The sequence below is a fragment of the Mytilus californianus genome, unplaced genomic scaffold (genome assembly GCF_021869535.1).
Source record: "Mytilus californianus isolate M0D057914Y unplaced genomic scaffold, xbMytCali1.0.p SCAF_12, whole genome shotgun sequence".
Lineage (NCBI taxonomy): Eukaryota > Metazoa > Mollusca > Bivalvia > Mytilida > Mytilidae > Mytilus > Mytilus californianus.
The window spans coordinates 6,437,308-6,451,763 of NW_026262604.1; the positions used below are offsets into that span (position 1 = coordinate 6,437,308).

Here is a 14,456-nt window from a genome sequence, read left to right on the forward strand (position 1 = left end):
AGGATTCAACCTCTGTGTTACCTTTTGATTTAGATAAGGACAATACTTTCTTAATTATAGATGCTATGAAATCAGGAATTTGAGATAATATCATTAAAGTTGGAATAATTTTCTAAAGCTCCCAAGTTACAGAAATTGCAGCTTAAGGTAGAAAAAGATAGATATTTGAGATTTGATATACATATGCCTTTAACTTTAATAGCCTCTGTGTTACCTATTGATCTAGTTAATGGTCATACTGTATGTCTGATATATATAGATGTAAAGAAATCAATATTTTTTTTTTTAATGAAATCAGAAATTTGAGATAAATATCATAAAAATTGGAATAATAATTTTCTAAAGCTCCCAAGTTACAGACAGAACAGCTTAAGGTATAAAAAAAGGATAGATATTTGAGATTTGATATACACTAGCCTCTATGTTACCTATTGATCTAGATAATTATCATACTGTCTGATATATTGATGAAAAAAAAAACAGGAGTTTGAGATAAATATCATAAAAGTTGGAATAATTTTCTAAAGCTTCCAAGTTACACACAACAGCTGAAGGTGAAAAAAGATAGATATTTGAGATTTGATATACACTAGCCTCTGTGTAACCTTTTAATCTAGATAATGGTCATACTGTCTGATATATAGATGTAAAGAAATCAGGAATTTGAGATAAATATCATAAAAATTGCAATAATTTTCTAAAGGAATCAGGAATTTGAGTTACATATCATAACTTTTGGAATAATTTCTAAGGCTCCAAAGACACAGTGAGAGTAGGTTAAAGTGAAAACAAGTAGATATGTTTAAATATGTGCTGGTCTTGGTTTGGGTGCTTGCTAACATGTTTAACCCCACCACATTCTGTATGTGCCTGTCCCAAGTCAGGAGCCTGTAATTCAGTGGTTGTCATTTGTTGCTGTATATCATATTTGTTTTTCGTTCATTATGTACATAAATCAGGCCGTTAGACTAGTTTTCTCATTTGAATTGTTTTACATTTGTCATTTCGGGGCCTTTTATAGCAGACTATGGGGTATGGGCTTTGCTCATTGTTGAAGGCTGTAAGGTGACCTATAGTTGTTAATATCTGTGTTATTTGGTCTCTTGTGGAGAGTTGTCTCATTGGCAATCATACCACATCTTCTTATTTTTATATATGGCCATCAATATAGGATTTAGCCTCTGTTGATTTAGATAAGGGTTACAATGTTTTAATTATAGATGTTATGGAATTAGAAATTTGAGATAAAGATCAATAGATTTGGAATAATTTTCTGAAGCTCTCCAGACAGTTTAATCATGGTTTCCTAATGGCTATTTCTGTCACCAAGGAAATGTCTTTATTTATATGTAAATATAGACAGTAGGTTAACTTTAAGGCTAAACGAAATTTGTGTGAGTTTTCTGCCTCCTTTCAAACAGAGGGGATGGGGTCATGGGAGGTTTGAACAGTTTCTTGAATTTTCAACTTTAAAGTTAAGAAATTGAATGATTTATTTTATAATTTTTTGCTCAAAATGAAGGTAAATACTATGTACATGTATTATAATATGCTCATTTTGAAAACGTTGCAGTTAAGTGGCTAACACAATCATAACCAAAAGAAAAAATACAACAGCAAAAAACAATCTGTACACTGGAAATTTAACATTGAATTACAGATAGAAAGTTTAATGATGTGATTATTGTTGAAATACTTTACAAGTCACATGGATTTTGCAATTATCTCCTAGATCTGCGGTCATAAAAATTTAGAGTACAATTATCGAACTCAGACTCAGAATTCAACCAATAAAAAACTGGGTTTGGCGTTTCAGGAACAAAATATTGAGGTGTAACAGCTACCCATTGTAAAAGAATAGAAATAACAAAATCCCAACAAGCTATACTGTACTGTATGAATTGCATACAATTTGAATTCAGACATATAGAATGACCATATTCTTTTATCATTTTCTAAGAAGAGTTCATGACCTTTTAAGAGCACTGCCGTTTCCTGATTTTCACAAGTTTTCATTTTGTGAAAAAATTAATAACGCAGAAGAAAGATCAATCTCTTTCTTGACTAAATGAAAATGTTCACCCCAAAGAAATTTGAAATAATCTGTTTTTTGTGATAAATTTGAATTTGATCTATTAAATATGATTTCAGTTTTCCCAGTACAATGGTATGTTGATGCATTTGATAACTAAACAAGAAAAATGATTCCCTGAAGTTCTTTCTTTATTGAATTGAAAATATCATTAAATAAGTCATTTTTGTAGTAGATAACATCAATGATTGATCAGTTTACAATTAAAGAGTTGTTCAAGTTAAAAGCAGTAAATTTAATTTAATTGCATATTGTAGAGAGTACCTCTTTTTGACAGTATGTGAAATTGCAAAAATTTGTTTTTCTGTCTTGGAATAAAGGAGTGGAGATAGATATGATTCAAGTCATTATTAAGTCGTTGAAGGTACAATTTTATAACAAAACTTTAAAAATATGAAAATTTGATGTAATTTTCTAGCTCTATTTTGTCATTTGGGACTGAAATAATGAATTAACGGTACATAGCAATAAAATGTCATGTCTGTTGGACTCCCCATTTCCAAAAATGTAGAGTTCCTGGACTCGCCTTCAAAAATCATTAGTGAGAACCCTGAAAGTCGTAGGGATTTCATTTTATATATTTATATTACTTTTGATTTTTGTCTCACCTTGGCGGGAGTATGCTGTTTCCAGCGGCTGGGGCAGCTTCAACAATGTATTAGTTTGTGATTAGGTCTAGTTTATGGTGAACCACTAGTGGTAGGTCAATGATATTTGGTATGCCGTTGTATTAGCATTGGCACATCTCATTTCCATGGAGATTATTTAGCCCTGCCCCCTCAGTTATGGTCTATTGACTTTGAAACTTTTGCTTAGTTTACATGTATTTGTTTTTGATTAGGTCAGTTTAAGGGGAACTATTAGTGGTAGGCCAATGTTAATTGGTATGCAGTTGTATAAGCATTAGCACATCTCATTTCCGTGGAGAATTTTTGGCCCCGCCCCCTCCCCCTCAGTCATGGTCTATTGACTTTGAAACTTTTGCTTAGTTTACATATATTAGTTTGTGATTAGATCAGTTTAAGATGAACTGCTAATGTTACGTCAATGATATTTGGTATTCAAATGTATTTGCAAGTCTTGTTTACATTGAGATTATATATAGCCCCACCCCCTCATCATGGTTCATTGACTTTGAAACTTTTACATAGTTAACAAGTTAATGTTTGTGTTTAGGTTTGTTTAAAGGGAATGACTTATGATAAATCAATGGTATTTGGTATGCAGTTGTATTAGCATTGGCACATCTCATTTCCATGGAGATTGTTTAGCCATGTACCTTCAGTCATGGTTCATTGACTTTGAATATTTGCATTACTTACATGTTAAAGTATTGCTATTTTAATTTAAACATTTGCATTATCAAAATTACAAAAAAGGCAAGACATATCTCTGTGTTAACAGTTTATTATATAATTCAATGGAGCTTACATTTTGTCACACCCTCTCTATTTTATGAGGGTCTTGATGGTTGGGGGTCATTCAATTCTGTATTCTTTTATCTTCTAGCCATTTCTCTATATATTCTGTATGGAGTTTGCCCATTATTCTCTATTCTTTATATTTAAGCACCCCATAATTCTTTATTCTTTTTTTTTTTTGGCGTAATTTTCTCTATTTTTTTGGCCCATTTTCTGTGATATTAGCCCTTTATTCTGTAGACCCTCTTTTTTTAACCCCTGCCGCAAAAGTGGGAGGGTTATGCTGGTTAATGTCTGTCTGTTATATTTTTCTCAACAATTAATATGTCATAGCTTCTTGATTTATGGCACCAAGCTTCTTTAAGTTATACCATATAGTGTAATATGTTTTCAATTACTTTTATAATCTACTTCCTGTTTGCTGAAAAATTTAACCATAAAAATGTCATGTGCATTAATGAAATTTTCATCCTATTTTTTTAGTATCAGCAACTACAAGTTAAGCTTCCTGAAAGTTATTGTTCAAAGATTGCTCATTAGTAGAAGTGCCGTAGTTTCATTTGTTTTCGTTGGTACCAATTTTCGTAGATTGTAAAAAAATTGTATTTTCTTTGATATTCATGATATTTGATTTCATAGTTTGGCCAATGTCTGCATATAAGCCTATAGAATATAAGTACATTAAAATTTGTGGTTCACATAAACCCAAGTAATCAACTAAAAGATTATAATACTTTGATTTGTCATTTTTATGCCCCACCTACAATAATAGAGGGGCATTATGTTTTTCGGTCTGTGTGTTCGTTCGTTCGTCCGTCTGTCCCACTTCAGGTTAAAGTTTTTGGTCAAGGTAGTTTTTGATGAAGTTGAAGTCCAATCAACTTGAATTTTAGTACACATGTTCCCTATGATATGATCTTTCTAATTTTAATGCCAAATTAGAGTTTTGACCCCAATTTCACAGTCCACTGAACATAGTTAATGAAAGTGCGAGTGGGGTATCCGTGTACTATGGACACATTCTTGTTTCTCCTGAAAGTCAACGAAGGCCACCAGATGTTGAGCTTGAATGAAAACTTTCTGAAAAACATGTATTTTCCCACCTTTACAAAATATTGATATGTCATTGATATAACGTTAACATTGGCAGCAATAATAAAAATTTTAACTTGTTTCATAACAAAATACAATTTTTATATCAATCGCCAATTAAGCATCATGCAAGTATTTTTTACAGACTTGACAGGGTTTGGAAAAACAATAAAGAAATATTACATATATTATTTCATAACAATTTTCCTTCCCAGCTTTTTTGAAATATGTAAATATAAGAGATTTAAATTAAAATGAGCAAGCAGGTTTTTCACAACAAAAAAATCACCAAGTTGTTGTTTTCTACATAAAAATACATTAAAAATAAGATGCTGATTTTTCCTCTTTATTTAAGAATTACATATCATTCAAAATTTACTTATTCTTACCGTTTTTCTTTCACAATTTTCTAAACAAAAAATGTCTCAATCTTTAGATGCAGGTAATTTTGATTTCCTTCACAATTTTGTTTTAATAAAAAAAAATGTCTCATCATTCAAAAGGCAGGACAGCTCACTATTGTAAAAGAATAGCAAAATAATTCCTCCTCAAATTACCAAATTGTCAAATTAATATTAATTTGGAAGCTAATGACATTCACCCATCCATGATGTAAGAATAATGATGGTATTAAATTCGTCCACAGAGTTGATTTAAGAATACCGATCGTATTAAATTATGTCCACGGAGGATGGTGACATTAATGATCAATCATTACAGGATAACATAAACATAAATGTTTAATAGCTATATCATATTTCATATCTAATCTATTTCATTGATTTTAGGCCCTCGGTTTTTGTTTCTATTAGTTTACCATATACATTCCTTTAGATCTGTTTTATTGATTTTAGGCCCTCAAGTAATTTTTTCTTCATATCTTTAATTTCTGTATAAACTGTTTCATTAGTTTTAGCAGATCATTTTTTGTTTCAGTTTAATGTAATCATTTTTTTTTTTAGACAGAACAATTTAGACCCTATGTTTCCCTATAGATGTCTTTTTGTGTGTTATTGTTGGATTGCTGTCTCATTTATCAGTTCAACTTAACCCTATATAACAGGCTATTATTTCAACTTGGAATTATTTTTAATTATGGAATTTGCATATTTTCTTGTACTTGAAATTTTTTATAAATTCCATGTTTATTGTTTTGTGCGGCCCACATCACTTTCTATAACAAAGAAGAATGCATATTTTCAATAGAATGTACTGTGCCGAGCACAACACTATCTATACAAAATACATTGTATGGAAAGTGTTATGCAATGCTTAAAAAATTATAATGCAGAATAAACATGGAATTAATTAAAAATTTCAAGCTCAAGAAATTATGCAAATTCCATAATTAAAAATAATTCCAAGTTGAAATAATAGCCTGTTATATGTTAAATCTTTTAAAGTGGATATTATTTGACTTGGTTTCCAGAGTTGTGCTTCATTGACTCAACATTTAACTTCCCTGTTTACATAGTTTAGGCCATTTTAGCTAAAGCTATGTTATTAAAGGGGTAACCAACAATTTGACTTAAATAGATTTGGCTCTTTTAATTTTATCAAATTTTGAAAAAAATATTTTCTTTGACCTGTTGACAAAAATATAAAAATTTCAAGAAATTTGAACAACTCAATTTACAAGAATAATTTCATTGGATATATAGCATGTTGACAAACACTAATTTTGATCATTGAGAAGCTTTTATTCTCTTTACTATAATAGTATGTGATTTAAAGGTTAAGATGATTTTTAAAGAGTTCGGTGTTCTGTACCCCCTTAATATGCTTAAGATAATGGTATATTGTGTTTGGTATGCAGAACCATGTCCATTTTGAATGGTATGAGAAAGACATGTATTGCCATCACATTAGTTTCATAGAAATCAGGTGATCCATACAGGCTCGTTGAAGACCCATTGGTGGCCTTCGGCTGTTTTCTGCTCTTTGGTCGGGTTGTTGTCTCTTTGACATATTCCCCATTTCCATTCTCAATTTTATCCTTGGCACTTTTAGCTTGTGATCTAGTCAGAAAAAAGGCATCTAGATGCCAAAACATGATCATCAATAAGAAACAAACAACCCGGTGACACCACTCATTTTTAGCTCACCTGGCCCAAAGGGCCAAGTGAGCTTTTCTCATCACTTGGCGTCCGTCGTCCATCGTCGTTAACTTTTACAAAAATCTTCTCCTCTGAAACTACTTGGCCAAATTAAACCAGACTTGTCCACAATCATCATTAGGGTATTTAGTTTAAAAAATGTGTCCGGTGACCCGGCCAACCAGCCAAGATGGACGCCATGGCTAAAAATAGAACATAGGGGTAAAATGTAGATTTTGGCTTATATCTCTGAAACCAAAGCATTTAGAGCAAATCTGACAGAATAAAATTGTTCATTAGGTCAAGATCTATCTGCCTTGAAATTTTCAGACCAATCAGGCAACACTTTGTTGGGTTGCTACCCATGAATTGGTCATTTTAAGAAAATTTTGCAGCTTATGGTTATTATCTTGAATATTATTATAGATAGAGATAAACTGTAAACAGCAATAATGTACAGCAAAGTAAGATCTACAAATAAGTCAACATGACCAAAATTGTCAATTGACCCCTTAAGGAGTTATTGCCCTTTATAGTCAATTTTTTACAATTTTCATAAATTTTGTAAATTTTTGTAAATTTTTACAAAATATTTTCCACTGTAACTACTGGGCCAAGTTCATTATAGATAGAGATAATTGTAAGCAGCAATAATGTTCAGTAAAGTAAGATCTACAAACACATCACCATCACCAAAACACAATTTTGTCATGAATCCATCTGTGTCCTTTGTTTAATATGCACATAGACCTAGGTGAGCGACACAGGCTCTTTAGAGCCTCTAGTTATTTGTAGGTCTAAACAAAATAGAAATGTTCTCTTATGACTATCAGATTGGTCCATCACAAACAACAAAAAAATACAATTGACTAAAAGCACTAAATAAAGAAAAAGAGGACGGGACTCTACTCAACATTAGACATGTTGAAGACTAATGTGGAGTCATTTTTCGTGGACACAAATTATGTGGATTGATGAAAATGTATTTTTATGGATATTTGATTTCATGGATTGCCAAAGTCTGCATATGGGCCTATGGAATATTTGTACTTTTTTTAACATTTAAAGTCTTTCTTTATAAATGTGTCAGTAAATTATGAAGTTATCATTGAAATATATAAATATATGTGACACAACTAAAAGTGAATAAATGATATACCTACTGTGAAAAATACTTAATCTTTAAAAAATAAAGGGGAATTGGGATGGTGTCAAATCAAAATACTTCAATTATTTGGCTTTTTAATTTTCAATGCTAAATAAAATGTAAATTAACTTAATTCCATTTCCGTACATGCATGTGACATGCATATATGTATTAAAAATAACTAGGATTTTGTCTATTAAATACTATATAACCAACATGACAGTACAAATGTTACGTCATGTCACAAACACGTAAGGTGAATCAATCTAATACCACACGCTTACCACACCACTATCAAAACATCCTGGGGAGAACACTGTTCAGGATTTACATTGACCCACAAGATCCACAAATTTTGATCCCACGAATAATAAGGGAGCAACCATTTAACTTCAAAGGGGGGGGGGGGGAGTTACGTTTTTTTGTCTGAGTCAGAAAATTATTTCCGCAAAGCGTGAACATTTTTTTTTTAGTTTTTCGATGCTATCAATCAAATTATTTTTTTTTCATCAAATTGGGGATCAAAATATTTTTTTAGGAAAAACTCCATAACACCCCCCCCCTGATGTTAAATGGTCATTCCCTAATGAATCCACAGTATAAGGTTTTAAAAAAATTGAAAAAAGTTTAAAATTGAACACTTATTTTACATGGCATAAATGGCCTTAAATCAAACAAAAATATTTTTATATTGATAATCAAATTTGTTATCTCCTAATGAAAATATTTTGATGGGAAGAAAAATAAACTAAGAGGTTACAAAACCATTTAGATTTAAGAATAAATCATTTAAATTGATTCAAACTTGTAGTTAATCATGATAATAGATTTTTATTAAGACAAAAATGCAAATTGTGAAAAGTTAATTGTCACTGCAATTGAAGCATTTTAGTAAATTGATCATGAAATCAAATTTTCAATTTGAATGATTTCAAGGTCACTTTAGTATAGTTCTGTTCTAGAAATTGAAAGTAAAAAAAATACTTATTTTAATATGATCATTAAATCTTCTAATTATTTTTTTAAGATTGTTTTGAGGATGCTCTCTCCTCTGTTTCAAAATAACAAGCCTTTTAAAAAGTAAAATAACAAAAATATCGAACTTCAAGGAAAATTCAAAATGGAAAGTCCCTTATCAAATGGCAAAATCAAAAGCTCAAACACATCAATGAATGGGAAACAACTGTCATATTCCTGACTTGGTACAGGCATTTCCTTATGTAGAAAATGGTGGATTAAACCTGGTTTTATAGCTAGCTAAACCTCTCACTTGTATGACAGTCACTTAAAATTCCATTATATTGACAACAATTTTAAAAGACTGCTTTAAATTGATAGTATCTATAGGCATAATGCAACTTTAAAAGCAGATGAAAATTATAGGTCTGTGTCTTAATTTTGGTTGTTTTTTGTTGTTGTTGAGATATTATCAAATTGAAAATTTGCTGGGTAACGATTCTCTCTAGATAGCTTTTTCATGCAGTTATTATTGACCCCTATTTCTTTCAAAAACTGTGAAAGAATAACAAGAATTTTATAAGATTTAAAAAAAAATTTTTTTTTAACAATTTGTAATAAAATTATGAAATTTTGAACTATATGTAATAAAGTTATGAAGTTTTAAACTATATGTAATAAAATTATGAAATTTTTAGCGATATGTAATAATTAAAATTATGAAAAGTAGGGGTTAGCCGACAAAATTTTTATTGGCACTACATGGATTAAACTAAAGGATACCGAATATCTGACAAAAAGTCAAAAACAAGAGTAGCAAAGATCATTAAAGGTTATTTTGAATGACTCTGGGAACTAACAAACCAAATAAGTGCAAAGAACTTTATGCTAGTTTGTGAGAAAGGGTTAAATTTATATGCCAATAAACATTGTATTAAAAAATTTATTACTTGTGATGAAAATGAAATGCTCTCAAAATTATGTTCAGATTAAAAGAATCATCAACAGGTATGAAACTATTTCGACTTTGAAGCTGCATAATCATGATGTTATAAAGCATTTTTTTATATTTTTACATGAAGCAATGGAATAATCAAAAGATGAATTAATTTCTAAGAGAAAATGAAATGACTTTAGAAGACTTAGATCATAATCATACTGTAAAGTGTAAGTACCCAAGGAATATGGAGGGGGAGGAAATATCTTCCACCCTCTTCTTACACCTTTATGGCTGAAAATTGTGTTTACCGATATTGGTGTATAATTCTGATTTTGACTTGATTTTGAGTTCAGCCCCTTTCAGTTAGATTTCTGACCTTTGATTCAAATTAGTTGTGTGGGATTACATACATGAGATAGCAACCATGATTGTGTGGGATTACATACATGAGATAGCAACCATGATTGTGTGGGATTACATACATGAGAAAGCAACCATGAATAAATGAAACAAAGAGACTTCTGTTTTATGAAAGGTTTAATTATATACAAAGGTGCGGATCCAGGATTTGGAAAAAGAGGGGGGGGGGGCAAACAAATGATTGGAGTGATACTTGTAAAAAGTCTATGTATGCATTTATTGTATATGAAGCTCCATTATGAGGGGCCTGGGCCTCTGATACATGGGGCCATACATATCTTGATTTTTCTTTTGCAGAAACACGTTTTCCTCAATTTACCACAGTGAAATAACCTTTTGATGTCAGCAAATTTTCAAATACAACATTTAAAATAGATACATTGATTTTATGCTGAGTCAATTGACTGGTCATTAACATTATTAATCAACGTTCTGTTATAATGCATAATATATACATGAACTTTTGAAACTATGTGTTACGGACTGATTAATTTCTGTCTTGAAAGTTACAGAATTAAGATTTTATGTCCAGTTTATGGTCAAATCATTTCTGACAAATTGATGAATTTTCTTTTAAATGGCAATTGCCATTTGCTAATTTTTAACACTGATAAAAGTACTTTTTTCTTCTTTTATGAAAGAATCCTGTATATTTCATTCTGGAGTGAAAATTGACATCTTGCCTTTAGAGAATTTTAGTCATACCTTCAAAAAGTAAGGGTTTGCACTGCATTGGGAAGGCCATCAGGATTATCATACTATACCTGAGTGGCAGTTTTATTACAGGAAAGGGATTACAAAACAAAAACAACTGCAAAATAGCGATAAAGAAACCCAATCTCAATGAAAGGACCGAAATTATTTCTGTAAAAAAAATTTATTTGTCCTAAATTCCAATCTGCCGTTTAGGACAAATAGCTTTCAGTTTAGGACATTACTGGCAAATATGATCATTTCTGGACCCTTGGTTTGCAGTCATATAGCTAAAACTGGAATACCCTGGTATTTTATTTCAGTTGTTCCTGGACTTGAAATTTGTGAAAACTGGTGAGAATATTGTAAAACCTTTTGATTTTGTCATGTTTTTGAGAGTGTTTTTCCACAATTTTACTTTTGGTTTAAAATACTTTTTTTGTCTATGATTACACACTGGTAAAACTACTGACCATGACTCACAGGCTAAAAACCTTGAGAAATTATAGAAATAAACTTATGTTGCAAAAAGAGTGTTAACACTGAAAGACAAGTCACGAAATGAGATAAAATGTTTTTTATGTAAATAATGTGTTTAAAATGATGATTGCAAATGATTAGGAGACATCCACAGTTTTTGGTCGTAATTTCAATGAAAACAACTTTTCATGTCAAATATAGGAAATCATAAATCTGCTCTTCAATTGAAATAAATGCATGGGCTCTCGTTCCAACTTCCGAAATATTTATTATGCATCTTTCATTTCAGTAAAATACATTTTAATTTCATTTGAATAAATGTGGAAAAATCTACAAGAACAATAATACACTAGATATAAATAATTAATTCCTATTCTAAGAATTTTTTGTCCCTTTGGCTTTTAAACTGTCAAGTCTTGAATGATTTAGTTGCCTTATTGCAGCAGTAATAAAAAACATGGAAATCTTAATTTGGAAATTTCCGGTAACTTGATCAAATTCATGTTTTATTTGGAAATTTTCTTTTCTACACCATGAGATATATTTACGCCATCAATCACTATTAATTTGTTGGCAAACACAGTATGACTTCTCCCCAATTTTGCATTCTGTAGAATTTGTAATTGAACTATTGACATACTGTAAAAGTTGGACTGGTTTATTGAGATTCATTTGTTGACAAAAACAGTTGAAGGTTTTCCTAGCTTATAATCACACTAAAGAATATTGGCATATTGAATTCTGTAAATTCAGAAATTATTGCGTGCATTTATTATTGCGATTTTGTCATTTTAGACTGAAAATGCAATTTTAATTTTTTGCGATATTGAGAAAAATCCTGTTTAATTCATATAAAAAATTTCAAAATGCGAGTTTAAATTATTGCGATTATAACCATGTCGCATTTTTTGCAATAATAAAAACATCGCAATAATTTTTGAATTTACAGTACATGGACAGGGACATTTTTTAGGAGAAATTCTTAATGTTTTTGTTAAAGAAAACAGTTTGTCTCTTCTATTAAAGCAATAACATTTATAATTGAACTTGTTTTAAATTTTTATGTTTTGCAAAATTAAGTGCAATGAATAAAACCCAATTGGATTCATTATTCTCTTTAATCTTTTTTTTCAAAAAAATCTCTTAAATTCTTAAACAGTCCATTTGACCATGCCTTAGTTTTCCATATGCCACAATGCCATAGGGTTTTTATATTTCTTTCTTAAATTGAACCAAATTGTAATTATTCTTGTCGTAAAATTGTTGAATGAAATGGTCTTGAGCTCTCAAATGAACAGATGAGACCTAAATCAATCAGGAATCCTCTCTGGATTTAATAGAAAATGTTATTGGCAGGATAAGGCATTGATATGTATCTCTTAGAAGAACTAAAATGATTTGTTTTTATGGAGTCTTAATGTATATATTTTCAGCTTTTAGGAACTGTGGCTGAAAAGATTTGTTCAATATTAATTACAGATCTAGAAATTAATTTAGACCAATTCTAAAATTAATTGAACAAGTGTCTATTGTCTGTAAATGTAAAACAGATGTTCTATCAAAAAAGTATAACAAAAATACCAAACTCCAATGTTAATTAAAAAAGGGGGAAAATCCATAAAAACTGACAAAATCAAACATTATAAACCAATGGAATAAGTGAAAAAACATCTGTCATATTATTCATGATTTGGTACAGGCTTTTTTTTTGCAAAAAATGATTAGTTAAACCTGGTTTTATAGTTAGCTAATCCTTCCACTTTGATCAAGTCTGATCATTCATTTGTGAAACAAACTTGTGATGTGGTAGAATGCTGTGCTCAAGTGTCAGGGTTGTGTGTTCCATCCCTGACCAGTTCAACCAAAAAGTTAATAATTGGTATTTGCTGCTTCTCTGCTGAGCCAGTCAGAATAATATGTCCGAATAGGGTGACAAATCTTCCTTTGCGTGTTGACTATTACATTTTGAACTAATAAAATTGAGAATGGAAATGGGGAATATTTCAAAGAGACAACAACCCAACCAAAGAGCAGATAAGAGCCGAAGGCCACCAATGGGTCTTCAACGCAGCGAGAAAATCCCACACCCGGAGGTGGGCCTCAGCTGGCCCCTAATAAAAATGTGTACTAGTTCAGTGAAAATGGACGTCATACTAAACTCCAAAACATATAAATGAACTAAAATTAAAAAAACATACAAGACTAACAAAGGCCAGAGGCTCCCGACTTGGGACAGCATATTAAAAATTTAGCTCAGCATGTGGATCAGTACCAAGGAGGGTTCGCATTCATATCACATTAACAAGTTCCTGTTGTCCTGATATGCATGTAATATTTGCTGCTGGACATTATGCACCACTGCATCTTCATGATCATCATCATATGTTAACCAATTATGGACAATTAAATCTGGTTTATTCTAATGATCAAAAGTAAAGATTTACCAGCAAGATCCCCATAATAAATTTATGTAAATGTGTATTGAAACATACTGAAAACAATATTTGTACATAAAACAAGGAATTATTTGATGAATCGGGAATAATTTTGAATTCTGGAAAATTGAAGGTTCAAGTTACTTTCACTGATATTTCAGTGTGAACTTAACCCCCCCCCCCTCCTCCTCCCTTTTTCCCTTTTAGCTAGGCATGCATGGCTAACCCTCCTTAATTACATTTTTATAGGTTAGTTTTCATCATACATTTCTTTTCAATTTTCAAGAATTCAAAATGTATAAATTATTTCTTGTTAAAATCATTTTGAAACGTTTCGAAAACAATATCTATACAAAAGAAGAATTGATTGTTCATAGAAGAAAGATAATAATTCTTTAAGGACTTGAATCAAGGGTCCTTCTAGAAAATATTAGATACTTGAGAAAGCGATTGTCTGTCAATTTACAGTTGATGAAACTGGCAGTATATGTACTTGTTCACGATCAGTGCCACTTACACGGATAATGAAACAGACAATAGAATACTTATTGACTGTAATTGGGAGTTAATTTACAATCGAAAACATGTTCACAAGATATTTACACTTTGTACAAGTTCTTGCCAAATATTATTTTGACAGTATTATCATACCCAAGCTCCAAGGGGTTGCGATTATTGCTTTG

At 30.8% G+C, this 14,456-nt stretch overlaps 2 protein-coding genes across 4 annotated transcripts in view; both read left to right on the top strand.

The window, feature by feature from the left end:
* The window catches only part of LOC127721268 (zinc finger protein 227-like), a 171,121-nt gene that overhangs the window by 59,757 nt on the left and 96,908 nt on the right, over positions 1-14,456 (top strand). The gene's annotated exons all lie outside the window — the stretch shown is intronic.
* LOC127721256 (centrosomal protein of 78 kDa-like) overlaps positions 1-14,456 on the top strand; it is a 137,417-nt gene that overhangs the window by 15,525 nt on the left and 107,436 nt on the right. The gene's annotated exons all lie outside the window — the stretch shown is intronic.